At 47.8% G+C, this 11,840-nt stretch overlaps 1 protein-coding gene across 1 annotated transcript in view; it reads right to left on the bottom strand.

Moving 5' to 3' along the window:
- Positions 1-7,007: 7,007 nt before the first annotated feature.
- Positions 7,008-11,840, bottom strand: part of LOC106738058 (uncharacterized) — an 89,275-nt gene continuing 84,442 nt past the window's right edge. The window contains exon 26 of the mRNA XM_019493761.2: positions 7,008-10,868. The gene's annotated coding sequence lies outside the window, so the exon portion shown is untranslated. The remainder of the gene's footprint in view (positions 10,869-11,840) is intronic.

The following is an 11,840-nucleotide window of genomic DNA, read 5'->3' as shown; positions in this document are numbered from 1 at the left end:
ATGAGCTAAAACACAAAAATGGAAGCTTGCAAGAAGTGGAAACTTGGATAAACTACCAGGGAGTATGAGAGTATTCCACCAATGAGATCAGAAAGGCCAAAATGTAATTGGAGTTGCAGTTAGCAAGCAAAGTGAAGGTAACAAGAAGGGCTTCTACAAAGGGGCAGTGGGAGTGTGGAGATTGAGTGTGCAGGGTATGGGTGTCATTGGGGGGGGGGGCCTCCCCACACTCCCCCTGTAGCAGACATCCTCTGTCCCCAGTGGCAGCAGCAGGAGGTGGTGGGCCCTTGGGGTGCTCGTGGCCCATGCAGGCATTGCTACCGCATGGCTCTGGCCAGAGCTGCACATAATGGCAAGGAGTCCACCTCTATTACATAGGGCTTCCCATGGCGCATGTGCAGATCCCAGCACTCGTGAACCACCGGGGGAAGCCCTACATGCTGAAGCCAGTTGCCTTCCCTGCCACATGCAGCTGCTGAAACTCCACCAGAAGTGGCAGGGAGCCCCGTCCCCTGCTTCCCAGAGGAGTCCCAGGACCAGTATGGCAGGGGCCAGGGAAAGCAGCCAGCTCCATTATGCAGGGCTTCCCTTGGTGACACACAAGTACTGGGAGCTACATATGCACCATAGGGAGCCCCGCATGATAGAGGAGGGCTGGCCTTACTCTGCCCCTTGCCACCATGTGCAGCCCTGGCCAGAGCCATGAACAACTGGGCAACAGTATCTGCTTGGGCCACAAGCACCCCGAGGGCTCCTGCCTCCTATTGGTGCTGCCGCCAATGTGGGCTGTGCTACATGGGAGGGAGTATGTGGGGGATCCCCACACCCCCCCACACCCCACAAACCCCAAACACCCACCCCCTTCCCTCCACAATGCCCCCACATATATACCCCTAAACATACCCTATACCTCCCAGACACAGCCACACCCCCTCATACCCTACACACACACATTCACACACCCACCATACACACACATTCACCCCAAACACACCCCATGCCCCCATATACAATATACAAGAGTAAGACTTTAGCTTTGAGCTACTATGCAATCAGTTCTATATACATTACACAAATGTAAATCATGACAAAACATTTTTTGTAATTCAATTAAAATATATTATAGTAGGCATTTGGACTTTAATATATGATTTTGTTTTCTTCTGGTTCAGATGGCAACCACTCCCGCCTCCCAAAAAGAGTACTTCTGGCGGCAAGAAGAGGGACTCCCAGTCACAAAGGTCAGGGGTTAGGGGCAGGACTTCCACTGAAGGAGGTGGGGCAACTATCAGTGAAGGGGGAGCCCTCGACAGCTCACCAAAACTCATTAAGCAGCCTTCCAGATGAAATAGTTGCCCACCTCTGCCATGTACAGAGCTCAGGTGTCTCAACTTTTCTCATACTTACCAGCTGCTGTTAGTGGCATGACCATAGGATGCAGGTGCACTTGATACCTCTTATTTATGTGGTATGGGGACCTGCATACAATAGATTATAACAGCATGACCTAAGTTGTTCAAACAACATATAAGAGAGCTCCCGGGATTTTGTATGAAGCTCCCCAAGTCACCCTAAACACTAATCTACTGCTTTAACAGCTTCGTCTCAGAATACCCTTTAAAAATGAATATATAGTAAATGAATAGGTATGTAAATTGATGGATCAATAGGATTTGAAGGGATTTTTCATGTTACGTCCCAGGGCCTCACACCCCATCAATATTCCTTAGTTTACAGTTAACATTGCTTGACTCTTACCATCAGGCTCTAATTGGCATTCAGTTCTCATGTGCTGCCCATCCACAACTTCAGTAAAGAAATGCTGTTTTTCTGCTAGTAACTATTCAGTGCCAAAGGAGTTGGGGTGGGGATTTTAGTCCTTTTCTTAAGGATCTCATGCCAGTTTACAAATCTCTTCTCAGCTGGCTTTAAAACCCCAATCTAGACTAGTATAGGATTAATCTGTCTGCCTGACTTCAGTACTCTAGAGCTTTAAATTCAGCTTAAGCACTTTGTTAGATCAAGGCCTAACTGCACAGCTCTGTAAACTGTTCCAGCAAAATGTCCAAGGACCAAGCAAGTCTGGAAACTCTCTGGTGTTTACCAGCACAGTCAGAAAGCAAAGTTTCCCCTATTTATGAGCTAGCTGTTATAGAACAAAATGTAAGCTTTAAGCATATAGCTACCAAACGTACTATTATTGTTATTGTTGTTGTTATTATTAAATAACAAATATAAACCCAAAGTATTTTGATTCAGAAATATTGCTACATTACCTCATGAATGATTCAGTTTCCTCAAGTTCCTATTGTAGACCATGCTGGACTACATTTAAAATGATAAACCGTGGTCCCTTGTGAGAGGATCTGGTTCACCATGGCAGACACACTGGCATAACATATCATAATATAACAGCTGGCTGGGGAGACCATCCCACAGAAGAGAATGGGAGCCTCAGTTCCTTGGCAGCATTTCTGGTTTGAAATACTTCATTACTTCCATGAAAAATCAAATATATATTTTAAAAATGATTAGCAAAAATCCTTGTTTTCAATCCAAGTGTTTTTTACAATGTCCAGTTGATTTTCTTTTTTCTAGAAAATATTGGATCTTGTGTTTCTTGAAAACTTCTTGTTCTCTACCTTGCATACTTGCAAGCTACACTGGTAGAACCTACCATTTGCTCAGTAGCGGGCCAATGGTGAAGGGCTATTATCAGGCATCTTCCTGGATTTGGAAAAAGGAAACATCCCTACATATACTTCCTCAGGTGTGCAGTGGTTTGCACTGTAACAATTATTTGCTTCTTTTGGCCTGATTACAGCCTGTCTGTCTCTGACATGGTGTTAATTCAGGAGGAGCCTGCCCTGAAAGCAGAGTGGGAGTTCTGCCTGAGTGAGCAGTTAAGAACAAAGAACTGTCGGGTTTAGCCTCTGTTTTAGCCTCTCATACTGCAATTTGCATGGTAATAAAACTGTACAGGTTAATAACTAAAGTAATAAAATTTCCAACAATTTCCATACTAATGAAATTGTGCATACTTATTTGCATGGTAATAAAATGTGTAGCCTCATTTACATAGTAATAAAATGTACTTGCCAGTGAGTCAAATGGGTCCTGAATTTCCCAAAACACTGTAGATATTTGAAATCTGAAGCTGGCCTGGATTGTGCATGTTCTCTATCTTCAGGCTGCATTAAATAGGAAAACAGGATCCAAAGAACACATATGTTCAAAACCTGGGCCCATATTTTTCAGCTTGGGCCCATCTTCAGTCATTTGCATATCACAATCCCCTATTTCCCATCCCTGACAACATGTACCATTTTCATTCTCTTCACTGGCTAAAGAGAGAGGTTAGTCTGAGGTCAGGCAGAAGGCAGGGCAGGGTATCCCCTTAGAGGCTAAGCTGTTCAGACAGGCATAAGCCTGTAAGCATATAAGTAAGCTGTCTCCTATGAAAGCTTATGCCTCTCTGAACAAATTAGTCTCTAAGGTGACATGCTACCCTGCCTTCTGCTTAACTGGCTTTGTCAGTAAACCTTATTTTGGTTTAAATCAACGGTCTGGTGCTCATACTTTATAGAGCATCATATTGCTTGCTGACCTCCAGGAATCTGTGACCAGAAGATCATACCAATAAGTGTAACAAATGGTGAGCAAGCTGGCACTAGTCCCAGGTGCCAACTTAGAGGGCATGTCTCCACGAGCACACACGTGCAGGGACACAAGTTTCCCATGGGACAAATAGCTGCAGCACATATTTGTGCCGTGGCTATTTGTCTCCAAACATGACCCTACATGTGTGCTCCAGAGTTCGGTAAAATGACCCTGGTGGAATAGGGGAGGCTAGGGCCATCACCTGTGCTGGCCCCAGCAGCCTGACCTGGGGTCCTGAGGGCCTCCCAGAGCAGCAGCGGTGGTGAGCCAGCCACTCAGAGCCTGGCCAGCAGCCAGCAACCAGAGCATGGCTCTGGCCAGTCAGGGTCTATTTCTGCCAGTGCACACTGCTGCCACATGCACCACACAGGTTTTTTCAGTGGTGGCGGGTTTTTTCTTTGCCCCAGGATCTCCCAGGATCTGGACCAGAGCCAAGCTGAGTGGAGCAGAGGCAGATGCAGGCTGCCTGCTGTGGGCTAAGGGTCCCCCACCCTGCTGCCTTTCTCTGGGGAGCCCTGTGATGGCCACGCATTCCCTACCCACCCAACAGCAGCAGGGTGTACGACTCCACACTGCTGCCACCCCTGCTGCTGCTGGGCAGGCAGGGGGAACCTCACTAAGGCAACGTGGCCAGCATGGGGCCCCAGGCACAGGACAGCAGGGCAGGGAGCCCTGATTCTGCAGTGGGCAGCCCACATCCACCCCCTCCCTGCAGACAAATCTGGGAGGGCACGTGCCCTCCCCATTCCCCTCAACCCCTGTACAAGTCACCCATGTCCATGGCTTTGTCCTACTCCATGCCCCAGCCCCATGCACTACCCTGGCTGGGCAGTGCCCCCAGCCCCTGTCCCACTCCCTCTCTCACCGTGCAGACCTTGATCTGTCTCTGCTCCCACCAGCCTATACCTCCCCCATAGACTTACCCATAGGAAGCTGCTCCCTAGGCTTCCTGGCTGTGTTCTCAGTCATGTGCACACATATGGGCATGCAAATGCATGTGGCACCCCCTGCATCCTGCTCCTGGCAGTCCATTGCAGGCTGAAATGCTGCCAGCCTGCTAAAGGAAATATGCCATTTCCCAATCCCTGCAGGACACTGTGAATCTGGGATAAATGCTGTCCCAGAGTCATGCAGTCCAGGATCAGGACTGGGACCAGGACTTGAGGTTCCCATTCAGGTGCATGTGCAGCTTCCAGTGCTCACATGACACTGAGGGAAGCCCCATATGATGGAGTCAGCTGCCTTCCCTGCTTCCTGCCGTAGATGTCCCAGGACTCCACCACGAAGCAGGGGCCTGGGGATCCCCTCCACTTCCAACAGAGTCCCTGCCTGCTGGGCAGGGGGCAGGAAAGGCAGCCAGCTTCATTGCTCGGGGCTTCCCACAATGGCGTGCAAGTGCTGGCAACTGCACATGCACTGCACAATAGAGGCAGGCTGGCTTGGCTGCACTCCTTGTCACCATGTGCAGCACTGGTTGGAGCCACGCACCACTGGACAGAAGCACCTGCATGGGCTACGAGTGTCCTGAGCACTTGCCACCTGATGCTGCTGCTACCACCAGCGGCAGAAACTGTGCACCATGAGGAGAGTGTGTGGGGAGTCCCCACACCCCCCACACCCTCTGTCACACCTCAGTAAACCCCACACACACCCACACTCTGTCCCCACAACCTGGGCCCAGAGGTATCCCAAGCAAGTGTCCTAGCTAGTGGGAGCAAAGATTGTACAGCTCTCCTCTTTCACTTTGTTGCCAGTGTGCATGCCCAGCCTGCATGTGTAGATCACATGCATATGCATGCAAGCTATACAGCCAGAGACAAAATTCCTGCCTCTGTGTAAATGGCATTTTTGGCACTTGGATGATCAAAAATGACATGTAGATGACCAAATCTGGACACTTATGAGATCAGAATGCCACCTTTGGTGCATACTTGAGAAGTGTAAGTTTTAAGTCCATGACACCTAAAAGCAAGCAGTCAAGTACCCTATAAATATTAAGTGACTCATTATATAGCTATTAGATGTTTATTTTAACTGAAATGTGGTGGGCTCCCTGCTTTTGCCTGACAATCCTGCTTTGGAAAGGGGCACTTCGGATTGGTGGAACATTTCCACCAATCAGGTAACAGCTGGGAGGGGCTTGCCCCACCCCTGCTCGGAGGCAGGGGGATGCAAGGAGCCCCTGGACCTGATTGAAGACTGCACTTTGCAGGTCCGGTAGACTTCAGGGGTGGGGCCTCTAGTGTAAATAAAAGCCTAGCGTGCTCAGCACACTGTGCAGACATGGCGAAGGATGGGAAAAAGTGAGTTGCTCCAGAGAAGACCATCATCGGGACCCTGCCTGAGTTTCGACGGTGTGTGGATTAGTGCATGGTGGTCAGGCTCTGGAAGGTGCTCAAGGCAACTTGAGCCTGCAAACCTAGCAAGCAGCTGGGTGAGATAGTGTGTAGATCAGCGCGCAGAGAGCCGGCCCTGGGAACAGTTCAAGGCTGCTCAGGCCCCACATGGTACGCAGCTTGGTGCACAGGGAGCTGGCCCTGGGAACAGTTTGAAGCTGCTCAAGTTAACCCCAGCTCTAGGCCAGATAACCAGAGCCCCACAGTGTGGCTCAGCATTAAACTAAAAGAGCCCCGATGCGCTGACCAGGGTCCAGGAAGGGGAAAGACCCCTGGTGTGAGACTGGGGAATTGGAGCCAGTGAGGTCTTGACTCCCATAGAAGCTCCCTGGGTGCCCAACGTGGGGCACAGGGTCCAGAGGAAAGAACCCTCAACTGGAGGTCAACAGCTCCAGGAGGCCTGAGACGGTGTGGAGACCCAGAGGCCAGATCAACAGACCCCAGAGGAAGGACCGTGAGTTACCTTGCCCACTGGGGAGGCATCCCTGGGCAAGGGACCCTGAGGGGAGTGGGCCTAGAGGTAAAGACCCTATCGCCTATCCCATTTGAGGGACCACGTGGTTGGAACCCAGATAGAGTGCATCTAACATCTGGCATAGTTATGTTTCCTATTTGGTATCTATTGTTATTGTTGATGTTATAAATGGGTGTATTAATTCTGTATACTGGGCTCTGTAAGGATGCCTTTATTAGCTAACCCACTTGTGGTATCAAGTTGCTGGATTGACTGTCCTCGGATCCACCCCTCTTCAGGGCCTGAGGCACAGGTACTTACCCAAATGCCCTCCCTAGGGCCGACTTCCTCCAGCTAACAGACCTTTATATGTATGTAACCTGGGCAGTACTCCAAGAGGTACACCCTCTCCAATTGAAGGGATCAAAGCAGGTGCACAAGCGCTGTGGGAGGTGTAGGGACTCTCCTCCCACTATAGAGCAGAGCCAGACCACCAATGGGGCCTTAACCATATACCTTTTAATGAGAGAACAGTGCTGGGAACATAACAGGCATAAACCAGGGGGTACAGGGGACACTACAATGCCCCAAGGGGGCAGGATTCAACAAAGGTTAGACAGTTACAATCATTGACAAAAGACAGGGTTAACAAAATATAAATCACAAACAGCAGAACAAACAATACTGGTTGGGGAAATATAAAAGGCACTAAATACAAAATGTCAAATAACAAGGAATATAGGGCCTAGGTACCTGGAGGGGGGAAAGAGGGAAAACACAATGGCCCCTTTCTACTGCAACAAGAATTTCTCCATTACTTCACTCACCCCAAGTCACCCCAGCTGGGACTTGAGCTTGGATTTTCCACATGATAAATATAAACTCTACCACACAGCCACCAGTGCAAGGGGTCTTGACCAGTCCAGAGCCCCAGCCTCACATTGACCTGCCTGGCCTCTTACTGGAGGAGCTGGAAGCAGAGCTGGGAACCTCTCAGGTCGCTGCTCAGATCCTTGCTGGAGCTGGGGAGCCTCTCCTGCCAGCTACACACCGCACTGCTGAGGGTCCAACTGCTGCCTGCAGGTCCTGCTCCTTCAGGTGCTTCTGGAGCAATTGCTCCTGCCCCGCTGGCTCAGCTCTTGCCAGCTCTTTGAAGCTCCTTCCTCATGGTCCCTCGCTGGTCTCTCTTGAGTCAGCCGTGCTGCCTCTTTTATCCCCCTCCAGGTGACCCAAGGGGCCAGTCAGGGCACATGGAGGGTGAGTCTGTGGGGCCTGATTGGTGAGTAAAGGGAATCCCAAGTCCTCTAATCATCTTTTACCCCTTCAAAACCCCTGGGCTAAGTCACTGCCAGCTAGCCTGTCACATGTATATTTGTATCTGTATCTGTAATTATATCTGTCTTAAAGAGTTTTATATATACATGTTGGTAAGGCAATACGTTGTATATAGTTAAGGACTTTGGGCTTGGGTTAACTCTATAGAGGAAACAGGGATCCACTCGAAATTCTGACATCCCTCTCACAGCACCGCTCCTGCCTACCTGTCCCATCCGATTGAGAACAGGGCACGTTCTTGGGTGTACCCGGGTTACAGGAGGATATTCCAAAATCAGATTCATTATCTAGGTGGTTGAAATATTATGTTGTCAATAGCAGGCACTATTTTCCAGCGTGCTGGAGTGATTTAGGAGGTTAAACCCCACTTTCAAATCATTTAGGCATTTACAAGCCTAAAGTCATAGAATTAGGTAGTTTTTTTGGTATGTTGCATCTGGGCCTGGGTGTGACAAGGGGTGATCCCTAACTTACAAACCTTTGCTAGCAAACGCCCTGGTCTATTGCTTGTAAAAGTGTTACTTTGTTGTTACGGCTGTCTCCCCACTCTCAAGGTACTCAACCAGTAAATTAGTTTACTAGTCTTATACCAGAATAGATAGGGGCTTAGACCTCTAAGGGTATGTGTGTGATGTTTCCATGATGCTTTTGAGAAGAGATGCTTCTGAGCACGTCCTGTCTGCCTGCTTCAGCTTCCTTTGTGTCATACCTGGAAATGCAACGGTGATGCTGCTCCCAGGGAACCTGCTTCTGGCAGTTCATTAGACCTTTGTCTCTAATGTACTTAAGAGCAGCTAGATCACATGCATCCTTATGAGAGGCTGTAGTGTGGGAACAGCTTTGGGCTAGCCTTGCACCTTATCAAATGCCAGTGAAACCCTGTGCGTGCTCTCTGTGCCGCTTGGAACTCGCACTTCACTAGGCAGCGGGGGGCTACACGAGAAGCTTGACCATTGCTACACTTCTGAGGAAGGTTACTGAGCATCAGAGTCCAAGCAGAGCAGAAGCCCTTTAGCTGTTCTCAATATGAAAAAGTTTTAGCAGCAACACCTCCAGATCCTCACAAACAAGAGACTTGCTGAGAACATGGTGCTGATCTATGTCCTAATCCATGTCCCAGGGTGCTACCAAATTCCTCCTGGGGAAAGACTATGGTGAATGGGGAAAAGATTAATTCTGAAATTCCTTTTTGTTGTGCACTGGAGGGTGGACAAAGAGAAGAGATCTTAACATTATCCCGCATAAGAGAAGGCCTTCATATATACAGCCCTCATAAAGCATGTATGAATTCACACAGGAGACAAACTGTACAGATGTTCTGACTCTGAGACATATTTTATCCAGTGCTTCAAAGCAGAAGCCCTCTAACTGTTATGAGTGTGAGAGGGGTGTAGGGTGTAGCCGTGTCAGTCTAAGGACATAGGCAGACAAGGTTCTTTGGGTGAATCTGGTATCTTTTATTAGACCAACTTAAATAGTTGGAAAAAACATTTTTAAGCAAGCTTTCGGGCTCAGAAACCCTTCGTCAGGCTGAGGAAGCTTCAGCAGTTGATGTGTGCTCTTCCTGGATGGAATGAAAAGCAAAGAAGCCAGCGGCTGGGCTGGTCTGCATGCAAGACAGGCAGTCAGTGAAGATGTAGATTGAGGAGTCAATGGGTGAGAGACAGGCTGGGGGGGGGGGGAGAGAAGGGGGATGAATAGTGGAGAGGTACCTGGGGAGTGAGATGTCAGGCAGGTTGTAATGTGTCATAAATGCAATGTCTATATTTAGTCCTTGATTTTTAGTATCCAGGAGGTTGATAAAGTGGAGTTCATAGGCTCATCTCTGGGAAGTGTTTGTAAGTTCCTTTGAGGATCAGAACTGAGAGACTGGAAAGAGAGTGGTTTTCTTGTGAGAAATGTGCCCCACAGGTAATTGGGTATTTCTGTCTTTGATAGCTTTTCAGTGTGCATTCATTCTAGTGCGCAGTTGTTGTTTGGTCTCTCCTACATTTTTTCCATCAGGGCATTTGGTGCAGTGGATGAGATATATTACGTTTCTGGAGGTGCAGCTGTAAAATCCTGGGATGCTGATGGCTCTGTTGTGGGGTGTAGTAATTGTGGGGGTGGTGGAGATGTGTTGGCAGGTTTTGCATTTCTTGTCATGGCATGGTCTGGAGCCTTTTGGTGTGTTCTGGGCTTGAGGAAGTTTGCTTCTGGTGATGAGGTTGGCGAGGTTCAGTGCTTGTTTGAAGGCTAGGATGGGTGGCTCTGGGAAGGTCTCTTTAAGAATAGGGTCTCTTTCTAATATGGGTTGCAATTGTTCGAGGATTTTCTGTATGGGTTCAAGGGAGGGATGATATGTCATAACCAGCAGTGTGTGATTTGTGGGGGGGGTTCTTCTGTATTGCAGCAATTCTTTACATGGTATCTGGGTGGTTCTTTCAAACATGTGATCTGTGTCTCTGGAGGAGTGTTCTTGTTGGGTGAAAGCCTTTTTAAGATTAGTGAGGTGGCAATCCCGGGTGTTCAGTACAAATGCCGTGGTATGTGAGGATTTGGCTTTATATTGCAGCTTTCTTGGTGTGTTTAGGGTGACTGCTGGTTCTGTGCAGATATGTATGTTGGTCTGCGGGTTTCTTGTATAATGTGGTCTGTATTTTATCATTCTGGATACTGATCATTGTGTCTTAAAAGGAGATGCTGGTGCTGGAGTATTCTAGAGAAAGTCAGATGGAGGGATGGTGATTGTTGAATTTCTTCTGGAACTCAGTCAGTGATTGCAGGTTTTCAGTCCAAATGATGAAGTTGTCATCGATATATCTTAAGTATAGCTAGGGTTTGATGGTGCAGTCCTTGAGGAAGTCTTTTTCCAGGTGGCTCATAAAAAGTTTGGCATACAGTGGGGCCATTTTAGTGCCAATAGCTGTACCCGTGGTCTGGAGAAAGTGTTGGTTATTAAAAGTGAAACTGGTGTGTGTGAGGATGAAGTGTATAAGGTCAATAATATCTTTGGGTCTGTACTCTGAGTTGTAATCTTGCTCCTGTAGGAGAAACATTTAATTCAGAAGTCAGGTTGTGTAGATCTTTAGGATTCATATGGGAGAAAAATCCTATAAACATCCTAAATGCTATAAGAAGCTCAACTCTCCTTCAACATCAGAAAGTCCACATGGAAAATAAACTACATGTGTCCAGAATGTCAGAGAGGGCTTAGGTGTAACAAATATCTATCTGAATGAACAACAAAAAGGAACATGCAACAAAGACACTAGATCCATTTTATGTAAGCACAATTGCAGCCCAAGCAGGATTTGCTTCTGGGACCTCTGGCCTCAGGAATGGTAGCACTGAAGAGCTGCCATTTGCTATACTTACAAATCATAGGTTATGTCACAAAAAGTATGCTTTTTGATATAGAGGAGTAACCATGTTTTGGAAATTCTTTGGAAAGAACTGGTGTTAATGGAAAGTTAAGATTGAGAAGCTAAGCATACAGAAATGCAGAGCTAAAGCTACAAGTGCATTTTTTGCATGCACGTGTTCTGGTATATATTCCTTTAAAATATGGTTTTCTTCGAACATTATGAATTATGTGTTTATGCCATATGTGATGCAAATGAAAATTTCTTATGCATCTATATGGATGATATTGCAACATAACATGGCAGAAATCAACAGTTGCATAGATTCTTTGTCTGCTTCCCACAATCCATCCCCCTTTGTAATGTTCACTTGGATTCTTCAAGACCCTTCTCTCAAGGGGAAATCCTTTCTGAAAAGAAGCAGTAGAACATCCCTCCTCAATGCACTGTCCTACTGAGTCAATCCTGAGTCATCCAAATAACAGCACTGTTGATAGTGGTCCTGCTACTACCCAAGTGACCCAATTGATAGCATTTGTATGCATACAGATCAAGACCCAGCTGGGGCTTTGCAGCTGCACATTGCAGCCCCAGACCCCAAGCTCCACCCAGCTGGGCAGCACCCTCAGCCCGCCCTTGCCCCAGGCACAG

This window comes from Alligator mississippiensis, chromosome 10 (genome assembly GCF_030867095.1).
Source record: "Alligator mississippiensis isolate rAllMis1 chromosome 10, rAllMis1, whole genome shotgun sequence".
In the NCBI taxonomy this organism is placed as follows: Eukaryota; Metazoa; Chordata; order Crocodylia; family Alligatoridae; genus Alligator; species Alligator mississippiensis.
Note: the sequence above shows the minus strand (reverse complement) of the source record. Positions and strands in the feature narration are given on the sequence as shown.